The following is a 14961-nucleotide window of genomic DNA, read 5'->3' on the forward strand; positions in this document are numbered from 1 at the left end:
GATGTCAGCAGGCGCTAGGGAAAGTGCTAGAAAAAACTTGAAAACTTTTTTTGGCTGAATAGAAGTTCAGGGAAAGATTATTAGAAGTGTATGGAAAGGATAGGGAAGAATTATTCCACACTATAAAAAGAGAACAGGGTCCAATAGGGGAGTGTACAGCCTGGGTAATATGAGCAATCCTATTACACCTTGCTGCACTGATTGGGGATCCAAATTGCCACTATACTGCTGCTTTTAGGTTTTCAATACATGATACCTCTGTAATTACAGCAAACCTTGCTTGTTATTGGGGTGTAAATGCTGTGTGATACAGCCATTATCACGGTGTATTACTAGGAAATATTTTCACATCTTATTAGCCGTTGTGCGGTGCAGTTATATGGTTTAAACCTTTTTTGGGGTGTATTAGTGGGAAAAAAAGGGCTTATTTGCCGTTCAGCCGTGCAGTTATATGTTTTTAAGCCTTTTTTATGTTGTATTATTGGAAAAAAAAGGCTTGTTAGCCTTTGTGCGGTGTAGTGACAAAATTACTGTCTTTTTTGGGGTGTATTAGTGGGAAAAAAAAAAAGTCCTATTAGCCACTCAGCGGTGCAGTTATATGCTCTAAAGACTTTTTTTGGGTGTATTAGTTGGAAAAAAGGGCTTATTTGTCGTTCAGTGGTGCAGTTATATGTTCTAAAGGCTTTTTATGTGGTGTATTAGTGTGAAAAAAGTCTTATTAGCTGTTGTGCGGTGAAGTGACAAAATTACAGCCTTTTTTGTGGTGTATTAGTTGGAAAAAAGAGCTTATTTGCCGTTCAGCGGTGCAGTTATATGTTTTAAAGCATTTTTTATGGTGTATTAGTGGGGGGAAAAAGGCCTGTTAGCCGTTGTGCGGTGAAGTGACAACATTTCAGCCTTTTTTGGGGTGTATTAATTTCCTTTATATTTATTTATTTGATCTAACAGTATGTCATACAGAGAAGTGACAGGCCCTGCACAAAGGAGGGGCAGAGTCCTAAATGTTTCAGGCGCAGGCACAGGTCACAACAGAGTAAGCAGAGTGAGGGGGCATGGCAGCAGGGGTCACTTCGAGAGGCCTGAGCCCCCGATGTCATCTAGCGGTCGTATCTTGACCAGCAACCCAACAGTGCTCGAATGGTTGACTCGGTCATCTACTTCATCCCAAGTGACATCAGACACCCCCAGCCGAAATTCGGTGGGTTTGTCAGACACAACCCTAGTTGGCATGGCCCAGGAGCAGGCCCTGTGCCCTCACCTGTCCTCAACCTGCCTCTGTCCTTTTCTGTTTCCTCAGCCAGAAAAGTATTATATGCTGTGGGCTCAGCTCCACTATTCAGCAAGGACAAGCTACTAGAGGACAGTCAGCAGCTACTGCCCAGCCAAGATCTGGAGAAGACATCTGCCGCTTTCTCCGGTAGGAGGGCAAGTAGTGATGAGGAGAGTGGTGTTGGAGCTGGTGTTGCGAGCGGTTAGGCTCCTGGCTCAGAGACCATTGAGGAGGACATCAGTGACGTGCAGACAGTGCTTGATGATGATGTAGCTGATCGCAATTGGGAGCCGAGTGATGAAGGGGCTTCATTATCATTGGGAGAAAAGGGTGGCAGCTTGCGCGTGAGGCAGCAGTGGAGCCAGGAGTCAGTAGCATGGCTGGGAGTCAGCAGGATGGCAGCAGTGAAAGGTTGGAGCCAAACGTGCCCTGGGTAGACCACCTGCTTTGCAGGTGAGTAGTAGTGGAAAGTAGTGGTGCAGGATTCACGGAGGCAGCGGCCATAGCAATCAGTCTGTGCGGAGTGGTGGGGGTAAAATCACCCACTCAGTGGTGTGGCAGTTTTTTGTTAAGCCGCGAGTGGAGGTGAACATGGCCAGTTGCCGAATGTGTGGGCAGAAAGTGAAGCATGGCCAGGGTGAAAATGTTGGAACCACAGCCCTGCGTCAACTTATGCAGCGTCACCAAAAAGTGGCCTGGGAGAACCATGGCTCCAATAGTCCAGCCTGCCACAGCAACGGCTGCATCACCCAGTGGCACGCACCCGATTTCAGGCAGTCAAGGCTGCACCACTTCAGCCTAAGGGGGCCGTCTGTCCTTCCCATCATGTACCGGTCCTGATGCTCCTGCTCCTTGTCCTCCTACTCCTCGTCACTCATTTTGTCAGCAGTCGATCACCAAAGCGATTGCCAAGAGACAGCAATACGTGTGTGGTCATCCTATGACACAGAAGCTGAACTTGCTCCTGGCCAAGATGTTGGTACTGCAGTCCCTATCTTTCCAAGTGGGGGGCTCTGCACCTTTCAGAGAAATAATGGCTTATGCCGAGCCGAGGTGGAGAGTCCCAAGCCATCATTCCTTTGCCACAAATATGTAGAACAGAAGGTGGGCCATTCCTTGAGCCTGTCGGTGTGTGCCAAAGTGCACGGCAGTGCCGACGTGTGATGCTGTAACTACCATCAGGGACAATACATGTCCTTTAAGGCTCACTAGGTGAATGTACAGGGTGGGCCATTTATATGGATACACCTTAATAAAATGGGAATGGTTGGTGATATTAACTTCCTGTTTGTGGCACATTAGTATATGTGAGGGGGGGAAACTTTTCAAGATGGGTGGTGACCATGGCGGCCATTTTGAAGTCGGACATTTTGAATCCAACTTTTGTTTTTTCAATAGGAAGAGGGTGACACATCAAACTTATTGGGTATTTCACACGAAAAACAATGGTGTGCTTGGTTTTAATGTAACTTTATTCTTTCATGAGTTATTTACAAGTTTCTCTTTGTTTACAGCCATTGACATGTCACCGAGGTTAACACGTGAGGAGCGGATAGAAATTGTGTTGATGTCTGGTGAACGCAGTAACTGGGTCATTGCAGCAGATTTCAATGCAAGACACCCTACGAGACCACCCATCTCCCATGCTACAGTTAGCAAACTGCTTGCTAAGTTTCGTGAAACTGGTTCAGTGTTGGATTTGCCAAAATGTGGACGCATGAAATCTGTCTCTAATGAAGAAACATCAGTGGCTGTCCTAGCTTCATTCAGCAAGAGCCCACAGCGTAGCACTCGCCGCCTGTCACTGGAGAGTGGCATTAGTCGAACATCCCTTCGGCAGATATTAGCTACTCACAAATGGCACCCTTACAAATTCCAGCTACTGCAGCATCTCAACGAGGATGACCCAGATCGGCGCACTGAATTTGCAGAATGGGGAAAACAAAAATTGGAACAGGACCCTCAGTTTACGCAGAAGATTTTGTTCAGTTATGAGGCAAACTTTTATGTGAATGGTGAAGTTAACAAACAAAACCACCGCTATTGGTCTGACACTAACCCACATTGGATAGATCCCTCCAAGACTGTTGGAACAAAAAAATTGATGGTATGGTGTGGTATATGGGATACAAAGATAGTGGGGCCATTCTTCATCAATGAAAACCTCAAGGCCACTGGATATGTGAAATTGCTACATGATGATGTGTTTCCCTCTTTATGCACTGAAGCTGGCACGTTCCCTGAGTTTTTCCAGCAAGATGGTGCACCACCACATTATGGGTGTCAGGTCCGAGCATTCCTAGATGAACAGTTTCCTGGAAAGTGGATTGGTTGTCGTGGGCCAGTTAAATGGCCCCCAAGGTCTCCCGATCTGACCCCCTTAGACTTTTATCTTTGGGGTCATCTGAAGGCAATTGTCTATGCTGTGAAGATACGAGATGTGCAGCACCTAAAACTACGGATACTGGAAGCCTGTGCTAGCATTTGTCCTGTGGTGTTGCTATCAGTGTGTGAAGAGTGGGAGAAGAGGGTTGCATTGACAATCCAACACAATGGGCAGCACATTGAACACATTTTATAAGTGGTCAGAAACTTGTAAATAACTCATGAAAGAATAACGTTACGTTAAAGCCAAGCACACCATTGTTTTTCTTGTGAAATTCCCAATAAGTTTGATGTGTCACATGACCCTCTTCCTATTGAAAAAACAAAAGTTGGATTCAAAATGGCCGACTTCAAAATGGCCGCCATGGTCACCACCCATCTTGAAAAGTTTCCCCCATCACATATACTAATGTGCCACAAACAGGAAGTTAATATCACCAACCATTCCCATTTTATTAAGGTGTATCCATATAAATGGCCCACCCTGTAGTTCCTGCCCAGCCATACCAGCAATTTGGCCAGATGACGCCGCTTCCCCCTTCACATTCTCACGCTGTTGGTCCTGCGACAATGTTCTCCTCTGCCGCCTCATCCACCACCGTGTCCTTAGCCTTCGCTACAGGGACAATTCACAGTGCTCCTCCAGCATACCACATGTGCAGGACAAGGCAGAGTCATGCTCTTCTACACCTCGTTTGCCTGGGCGAACGGAGTCACACAGGGAAGGAATTGCTCTGCATCCTTCATCAGGAAAATGTTTCCTGGGTTTCTACGCAACAGCTGAAAATCGGAGCCATGGTCACTGACAATGAGGAAAACATGGTGTTGGTGCTGCATCAAGGAGGGCTAAGCCATGCACCCTGCATGGAGCACGTGTTCAATCTGATTGTCAAGCGTTTTCTGAAGTCTTCCACCCATCTGCAAGACATCCTAAAAATGGGCAGGAAACTTTGCATGCACTTCAGCCACTCGTACACCACCAAGCACACCCTTTTTGAGCTGCAGATGCAGAGCGGTGTCCCCCAACATATGCTGATATATATATATATATACCCTCCTATACGAACAGAGAAAGGCCATAAATGATTTCTTGATGATCCAAGTGGACATGAGTATTCTGCTGTGTAACTTCGATGTCAGCCAGTGGCAGCTCATGCATGACACCTGCCGTTTGTTTAGGCCCTTTGAGGAGGCCACGTTATTTGTCAGTCGCCAGGACTACGGGATGAACGCCATTCCAGTGCTTCATACCCTGGAACAGATGCTGGTAAATCTGTCTGGTCAGGGGACTGGAGACGTGGCGCCTATATCTCACAGCCACATGAGCCCTGTGGGGGCTGAACTGCAGGAGGGGAAGGACATTGGAGCACAAGCAATGTATAGCGAAATGGGTGGTTTTAACACACAAGTGACAGGAGTGGAGTAGCATAAGCAGCCAGAAGAGCTACAGGGCGATGAGGAAGATGAGGCAGAGTACCCAGAGACACCGTGGCAGTATGCAGTGGAGATGGAGGCAGGGAGTCCCTCCGAGTCACTTGCATAAATGGCCAGATGCATACTCACTTGCTTGCGTAGTGACAGCCGAATTATCACCATTCGGCAGAGGAATGACTTCTGGCTCTCCACTTTGTTGGACCCTCGCTACCGGTCCAAAATGGGGGCCTTTTTTACACCCACTGAGAGGGAGGACAAACTGAACTACTATAGAGACATCTTACGTAGTAAGTTTGCCACTGCCTATCTGTGCCATCGTGCATCCTCTCGCAGGTCTGACCTGGGGGGCCCTCTGCATCCTCGTTCCACTGCCATGGCTGCTGAAGCAGAGTACAAGCAGTACCAGCTCCATCAGCAGCAGCTTGAGTCTAGAGTCGATGATGAGCAAACTCGCCTAATAAAGAAACTACTCACCAGCAGCAGCAGCTAGACCTGAAGCAGAACCTGAATCAGCAGGTGGTGGCATACTTGGACAGCACCCTGCCAGCCCACGTTGAAGATCCTATAGACTACTGGGCAGCCATACTGGATTTGTGGCCGCAGCTGTACTAGTTTGCCCTGGAAAAGCTGTCCTGTCCAGCCAGTATTGTGGCATCAGAGAGGATGTTTAGTGCAGCGGAGGCCATAGTTACCCCAAAAAGAAGTTGCCTGTCCACCCAAAATGTGGAGAGACTGACCTCTGTCAAGATGAATCAGGCGTGGATCAGCCAGGATTTCCACCCACCAATGCCTGATGCATCAGATTAGATCATCCATGCTGCCTCACCCAAACCTTGATAAAAGAGACCGGTTTCTTCTGGGCAGTGGCGTGCCTAGGGTGTTTGACACCCGGGAAGGGTCCTTTCTCTGGCACCCCCCCTTTCCCAATATTTGACCACATACCTCCTACACCCAGGGACATCTCCTGTCATCTAGACCTTGTCTTTCCTCTTATCCTCCGTTAGATCGCCATGACAAATTCTTTCAGCCGCATCTTGTCTCTACAGAGTTTGTAACACAGACACGTTAGATTTCTCAATTTTTCCATCAACCCCCCCATCCTGGTGTCCCCACAGTGTCATCCTGCTGCCACTACCAATAATGTGCCCGTTGTGCCCCCCCAATGCCCCAGGTACTATAATTTTGAAAAAAGAGTGACCCCCGTAGACATAATTGGGGTCATTTATCAAACTGGTTTAATGTAGAACTGGATTTCCAAAAGAGCTGTCAAATATGAAAGGTACAAATAGAAAAGTATTAAATAGAATAAGAGGGGCACACCTACATCTAGTTCACATCGACCACTACACAGTATTATGTTAAAACAATTTATTAAATATACATACGGTACCTGATAAATTAATAATACACCTAAAATACGTAAATCTATACTGTGAATAAATAAATGAATAAATATATATCAATGAATAAATATATATCAATACAGATAGAATGTGATAATACTAAGGGTTATTGACGTCATGCATCAGATGGTTAATAGTGAATGTCTCTAGTAGGATCGCTGAAATACAGGATAAGAAAACAGTCACTATATTGGTCCGCAATATGCGATTCTTCCAAGCAGGAAAAAATAAATGAATGCGTTAGTCCTTCAATATAGGAACAATGGACTGTCCTTAGCGTATAAGCACAAGCATTCCTTTTTGTAGAGGTAACTTCGTCTCACAGTTATAGCTCCACTATTGCACTGTGATACAATATGGCAAGTACTCACTGTTTGTAGAGGTGGTAAAGTGTTCGGATAGTTGCGCTTATAGATTTACGTATTTTAGGTGTATTATTAATTTATCAGGTACCGTATGTATATTTAAGAAATTGTTTTAACATAATACTGTGTAGTGGTCGATGTGAACTAGATGTAGGTGTGCCCCTCTTATTCTATTTAATATTTTATCTCCTTTTAAGGTTTGGGGTAACCTTTTTAGGGGGAGCACCCTTTTTCATAGCAACTTGGAGGGTGAGCCATTCCGATATATCCTACAAGTAGAAAAGTGCTTGACTTTATCAGTCTAATGGATGGACAACAGGAGGCACACTTACGCAACTGGGTGTTTCACAATATTAAATTTATTGGTAGACAACGCGTTTCAGGGTACTTCGGACCCCTTTATTAAGTCTAAAAGAAATTTTTATATATCAAAATTAGTAGATCTACTTTATAGCATACAATGTCATATGCCAATATATCAGCAATAGCCAATTTACATTACCCCAAGCCCAACTTTCACCCTTCCTCTCTTCAAGTGGTTCTTATTGATAAAATTTCACAAGTGACATATAAGTTACCATCTTCCGCAGCAGCTATGTGTTATTGCATCTATACATCAGGTCCTTATATGATGTACACGATTGTGATTACACATGCCGTCTGGGATAATTCCGTACTAATGTATATACATACATCAGATGCAGTATACATCACCACTGCGATCTTTTTCACTCTACCCCGTTTTCTAATGAAACACATTATTTATTTGCAACAGGAGTTACACCAATCAACCCCTGGTACACACAAGGTATTTCCTTTTCCTTACTGTATTTCTCATGTAAGGCTACTTTCACACTAGCGTTCAGAGAGGATCCGTCTGGTGTCTGCACAGACGGATCCTCTCCTATAATGCAGACGTTTGGATCCGTTAAGAACGGATCCGTCTGCCTTATAGTTTAGAAAAGATTCTAAGTCTGAAAGTTGTTCAGACTTTACATTGAAAGTCAATGGGGGACTGATCCGTTTGAAAATTGAGCCATATTGTGTCAACTTCAAACGGATCCGTCCCCATTGACTTACATTGTAACTCTGGACGGATCCGTTTGCCTCCGCACGGCCAGGCGGTGTCCGCCTGCTGAACGGAGCGGAGGCAGAACGCTGCCAGACTGATGCATTCTGAGCGGATCCGCATCCACTCAGAATGCATTGGGGCTGGACGGATGCGTTCGGGGCTGCTTGTGAGACCCTTCAAACGGAACTCACAAGCGGAACCCCGACGCTAGTGTGAAAGTAGCCTAACAGAGAACACATTGCATTATTTTAACTACAGAAAATAAGACTCAATTTGAGTTACCTTGAACTGTCTTGAGATTTTTGCACATGAATTTATGCCTCTTACAGATGCTCCTATAGTATTCCTATTTTATTTTTCATTTGATATTGTTTTATTCTATGTATATGTCTTTTCGTATGTTATTTTGTATACGTACTATTCACATAAGTGTAGATTTACATAATTGGATATGTGTATATAATAATAATTATTTTTTATTTATTTATTTATTTTTTATATTTTTTTATATATGTACAGTACAGACCAAAAGTTTGGACACACCTTCACATTGAAAGAGTTTTCTTTATTTTCATGACTATGAAAATTGCAGATTCATACTGAAGGCATCAAAACTATGAATTAACACATGTGGAATTATATACATAACAAACAAGTGTGAAACAACTGAAAATATGTCATATTCTAGGTTCTTCAAAGTAGCCACCTTTTGCTTTGATTACTGCTTTGCACACTCTTGGCATTCTCTTGATGAGCTTCAAGAGGTAGTCCCCTGAAATGGTTTTCACTTCACAGGTGTGCCCTGTCAGGTTTATTAAGTGGGATTTCTTGACTTATAAATGGGGTTCGGACCATCAGTTGCGTTGAGGAGAAGTCAGGTGGATACACAGCTGATAGTCCTACTGAATAGACTGTTAGAATTTGTATTGTGGCAAGAAAAAAGGAGCTAAGTAAAGAAAAACGAGTGGCCATCATTACTTTAAGAAATTAAGGTCAGTCAGTCAGCCGAAAAATTGGGAAAACTTTGAAAGTAAGGTCTATTTGACCATGATGGAGAGTGATGGGGTGCTGCGCCAGATGACCTGGCCTCCACAGTCACCGGACCTGAACCCAATCGAGATGGTTTGGGGTCAGCTGGACCGCAGAGTGAAGTCAAAAGGGCCAACAAGTGCTAAGCATCTCTGGGAACTCCTTCAAGACTGTTGGAAGACCATTTCAGGGGACTACCTCTTGAAGCTCATCAAGAGAATGCCAAGAGTGTGCAAAGCAGTAATCAAAGCAAAAGGTGGCTACTTTGAAGAACCTAGAATATAACATATTTTCAGTTGTTTCACACTTGTTTGTTATGTATATAATTCCACATGTGTTAATTTATAGTTTTGATGCCTTCATAGTCATGAAAATAAAGAAAACTCTTTGAATGAGAAGGTGTGTCCAAACTTTTGGTCTGTACTGTATATTTATTTATATTATGCATTACATTTTATGCATTCATTCATTCGGAGACTCATGTCTGCCCATGTGTATGTGTGTATTTATATATATATATATATATATATATATATATGGTCAACATTTCGGTTTTACGCAATTCATATCTCTTTAGATTCTCACACGGCTGTTGTCTGATATCGTGTACATGTAATTTTGATATATAAAAATGTATTTTAGACTTGATAAAGGGATCCAATAAATTGAATATTGTGAAACACCCAGTTGCGTAAGTGCGCCTCCTTTTGTCCATCCGTTAGACTGATAAAGTCAAGCGCTTTTCTATTTGTACCTCACACCCAAGTGGTGGGGTGGCTCCTGCCCAAGGTGTTTGGACGAACCAGAGCTGCACCAACTGTTATCCACCCACGCTGAGCCTTCATTGTAGTTGCACCCAACAAGTGCAACCAAAATAGGTGAGCAAACCAATTTCTCTTGTGGATTATCTACGTACTGAACATACTCACCCTATGAGCGCCTTTCTATATCCCCTGGCCATTATTTGAAATATGAAAGGTGAGATCTGATTGGCTGCTATGGGCAACTTAGCCAGTTCTTCTTCACACCAGTTTGATAAATTACCCCAAATGTCCCTATAGTGTCTACAGCAGCTATAATGTCCCCTAGAGTGCCCCCAATAATAATAACAACACCCTATATTGTGCTCCAGGCAATAATCCCTGTATAGTGTCGCCAGAAATAATAGAATTGCCCATACAGTGCCTCCCCAATAGCAGCGCCCCCCACACTGCCCCCATATAGTAATTTCTCCCACACAGTAATTTCCCCCACACTGGCCCATACAGTAGTTTCCCTCACACTGCCCCTACAGTAATTTCCCCCTCACTGTTCCCCCACACAGTAATGTCCTTCACACTGCCCCCATACAGTAGTGTCTCCCATACAGCCCCCATACAGTAGTGTCCTCCACACTGCTCCCAAACAGTAGTTTCCCCCATACTGCAGTTTCCCCCACACTGCCCCCACACAGTAGTTTACCCCACACAGTAGTTTTCCCCACACTGCCCCCATACAGTAGTGTCCCCCACACAGTAGTTTCCCCCACACTGCCCCCCACATTGCCCATATAGTAATTTGCCCCACATAGTAATCCCTACCATAATTATTGCCCCACATAGTAATCCCACCCATAATAATTTGCCCAGACACAGTATCCCACCATATTTTTCCCCCACATGTCCTCCTGTGTGCACCCCCCTCATGTCCCCCAAAGTTGGCACTGTGGGGATTCGCTCTGGTAGGCAGATTAGCGGACGTAGTACAGAGGCAAAAACAAAGTCTTTGACTTAAACAGTGCAGTGTTTATTCACACATAAACAAAAATGACAGTTCGTCATCTTGGTGTTCATTCACACCATGGCAAGTCCACAGAACAAAAAGCATTCACTTTGTCAGCGGTTTTGGCAGTAGAAGTCCCCAACAGGCTTTAGGGCCTGCTTCCTGGCAATATGGCTCTCAGCCCTTTAGTACGTCACACAAAATGCAGATCCCAAATCACAGAGACTCTACAGATATTCACTATAAAATGGCGGATAATCCACACCCAGCTGAGACTGCTGACTGGGTTTTATTTTCCTAGCCAAAACCCGGCCTGGAATGTGGGGAACAGCCACCCACCCTGCACTTTGGCTGCTCCCTGTAAGAGCTGGCCCAGATCGGCTTTACAGCCCCACTAAATAACCAATAGTGTCAGTCAGCACTAGCTGCCGCTGACACTTAAAATTACCGGCTCTTACCTCACCGAGGCCAGGAACCTCGATGACACATATCTTCCATCAATGACGGCCCCTTGCGCTTTCCTAAAGCACATTTAATAAAAATTATTTTCCCCCACACAGTATCCCACCATATTTTCTCCCACATGTCCTCCTGTGTGCACCCCCCTCATGTCCCCCAAAGTTGGCACATAAAAAAAAAAAATACTCACCTGCGCTTACTCGCAGAAGTCCCGGCACTGTGCTGCTGAGTCCCGACACAGGTGCGCACGATGACGTCATTGCGCGCGCCTGCGCCGGGATTTCACTACCGCATAGGCCTCAGGCCTGCTAGGCCTGAAGCCTATGGCGGTGATCGGTGGTGGGGCAAGGAACTATGAGCTCAGCTCCCGTGCCCCGCCACAGTTTGTGGGTGTCAGCGCTTCAGCCATGAGCGCTTCCATCTGTATTGATGGAAGTGCTCATTGCTTCTGGGCCTGGCAGTGGCACCCCCGTGAGAGCCGGCACCCAGGGTGGACCCCCCCCCCCTCACACCCCTGGGCAAGCCACTGCTTCTGGGTACCTGCCTCAGCTACTATTCTGATGCTGCCACCTGCCTGATGCCACACATCTGATGCCAAGTGCTGCTTCCTACACCCACCATCATCAGCGGGTACTGTTATTGCCACCCACCTCCACACTCTGTCACTGTGCCACTCTGTGGTCTCCTCATGCTGCTGCCACTTCACCACTCTGTGATCTCCTCATGCTGCTGCTGCCTCAACACTATGTCACTTTGCCACTCTGTGGTATCCTCTTGCTGCTGTTGCCACCTCCACACTCTGTCTTTGTGCCACTTTGTAGTCTCCTCATGCTGCTGCCGCCTCCACACTATGTCACCTTGCCACTCTGTGGTCTCCTCATGCTACTGCAACATCACTACTCTGTGGTCTCCTCATGCTGCTGCCACCTCACCACTATGTCACTGGGCAACTCTGTGGACTTCTCATGCTGTTCCCACCCTCCTTACTCCATGACTGGGCCACTATTTTGCCTATATTGGCCTGGTTGACATCATCATTTATTTGACCCTTCTTCTGATCTGTCAGAAGGAAGGAAAAATGAGACGCACAACAGATCCTGTTTATGTAGCAGCTGTAAGGCCTGTATGACATGGTCCCTATTTTGCATCAGAATTGGCTTATGATTTGGTAGCCAAAAGCAAGAGTGGGTACAAAACAAAGAAGACATGCAAATATTCCATTCACGTGGCATCTCAGTTTTTTGTTGGCTTTAGCAATATTGAGGGATTACTGACCAAATGCTGAAGTGAAGGCGGATGCTCAACAGAAAGGATCAGTTTTTTTGGGGGTTATTGTTCTGACGGAGCAGAGAAAGGAAAAAATAATCAGTGATATCAATACAAACTTACTGCTGATACCATTTCCAGTCTGTCAGCGGGCTCTACTTGTATAAGCGTTTAATAGAACAGGTTCTGTAGACATCTATGTGGAATCAGCTGATGACAGTGTAAAAGGAGTGCGTTTCTTCTTGACGCTTGACCTGTAAGGCTTCAAGTTCACACTTGAGTTATTTGGTCAGTTTTGGCCCCATAACTGACCAAATAAGTGAAGTGTGAAGTGATTCTGACACACAGTATTGTTTCACTATCACAGTAGACTCCCTATGCGTGTTACTGCAAGGCACAGTGTTTTACATCACTATACAGGCTCTCTGTAGCCAGGAAATAACGCCACAAATAAATTCAGATCGAATCAAATCTTTCGGAAAATATGGCGAACTGGCCGAATCAAATTTTTGAGAAACTTATCACTAGTCATGACATCATATTTTGGCTGTAGCAGTGTTGTCTCCCTACCCTGAACGTGACTGTTGCAGCAAATCACTGGACTGGCCGTACATACAATGAGATCACTGAGGCCAGTGATTGTTTGCAGTGGTCATGTGTGGTATAAGGGTACATTACAAAAGAAAAGCTCATAACGGTGAGTGTAACCTTTTTAAAGTATTTTAATAGCTTTCCTGCTATTAATTTAATTTGAACAACCCCTTAACAAATTACCAAATCTGCACTGTGTAAAGAAGGATAATAATGACATGAAATATGAACTGTCTAAAAATACCATAAAATAATAAATGGAGAATGCAACACCTACAAAAATAAAGCATTTTCCTCCAAGTGTACTGCGTTATAAGCTCTTCTTTCACTTGTCATGCTTTATAGAAAACCAACTGGGAGCATAATTAAATAAATAATGACAATGTGCTAACTGCACCACAGTGGTTTAATCGGCCGCATCTCTTACTAGCTCGGTGTAATTGGTCCAACAGATGTGAAGATTTGTCATGAATCAAGTTGTTTTGTCTACTTTAATTTCCCATTCCCTCTGCTTTACTTTGAAAGTTTCTCACACAGTATTGCATTTCCACACCAGATGAAGAGTGGCTCTATTTGTAAAGCTTATGTTTACAGTATGTCTCATTTACACTATATTGAATATGGTTGCTTGTTTTTTGTTTTTTTTGTTAGTTTTTTTGCAGTTATTTCGTTTTGATTTAAGCACGCAACGGGAACTTAGTCACTGGCTTAGTAACTTACCACAATTAGCAACTGGCTTAATTTAGACTATCTAGAAGAGATAGACTAAGGCCTCTTTCACACGGGCGTCGCGTGTGAGGGCCGGATAGGATGCGGGTGCATCGTGGGAAAATGCGTGATTTTCTGCGCGAGTGCAAAGCGTTTAAATGCATTTTGTACACGCGTGAGACAAATCGGCATTTTGATACCCAGACCCGAACCCGGACTTCTTTACAGAAGTTCGGGTTTGGGTTAGGTGTTCTGTAGATTTTATTATTTTCCTTTGGGTTAGGTGTTCCCTTCGTTCTACGCCCTGCCGTGTGGCTATATAGCCATTTACGACCATATAAGGGGTTTTTCTGCAAACTAAAGAATCAGGGCAATAAATATTTCATTTTGTTTGGCTGTTAACCCTTGCTTTATTACCGAAAAAAACGGATTTAAATGGAAATTTTGACAAAATATTTGTGTTTTGGCACCGTTTTTATTTTATATTTTTAACGCTGTTCATCCAAGGGGTTTGGTCAAATGTTATTTTTATAGGGCAGATTCTTACGGACACGGCGATACCTAATACCGTATGTCTACATTTAAAAATTTTTTTGATTTTACACTATATTATCATTTTAGAAACCCCAAAAAATTATTTTAGTATCTCCATAGCTACTTTTTTTTTTTTTTTTGTTGAGCGACTATCTAATGTAGTCATTTTTTGAGGGATGAGATGGCGGTTTTATTGGCACTAATTGGGGGTGCTTATAACATTTTGATCGCTCGCTATTACACTTTTTGTGATGTTAGGTGACAAAAAATGGCTTTTTTTTCCAAGTTTTTTTTTTTTTTTTTAACGCTGTTCATCCGGGGGGGTTGGGTTAAATGCTATTTTTAAGATTTTTACGGACGCGGCGATGCCCAATATGTATGGCTCTCAGACTTTGGAGACACCAGGTTGTCTGGGCATGCTGGGAGTTATAGTTTTACAACATCTGGAGGACCGCAGTTTGAGGATGCCTGCACTAAAACTAATATTTTTTGGGGAAAAAAAATTGTTTCCGTGTCTCCAAAGTCTGAGAGCCATAGTTTTTTATGTTCTCTAGGGGACTGTTGGGGATTATAAAAATTTAGTACTCCATGAAAGTGTGATACTCCCTGAAGCAATCGATAATGCAGAGGCCCGGATGATTGGGGCAAGTGTCACATTGAGTGGTGGTGTCCTTCCGTATCCCC

Source organism: Bufo bufo, chromosome 3 (genome assembly GCF_905171765.1).
Source record: "Bufo bufo chromosome 3, aBufBuf1.1, whole genome shotgun sequence".
Taxonomy (NCBI): Eukaryota; Metazoa; Chordata; class Amphibia; order Anura; family Bufonidae; genus Bufo; species Bufo bufo.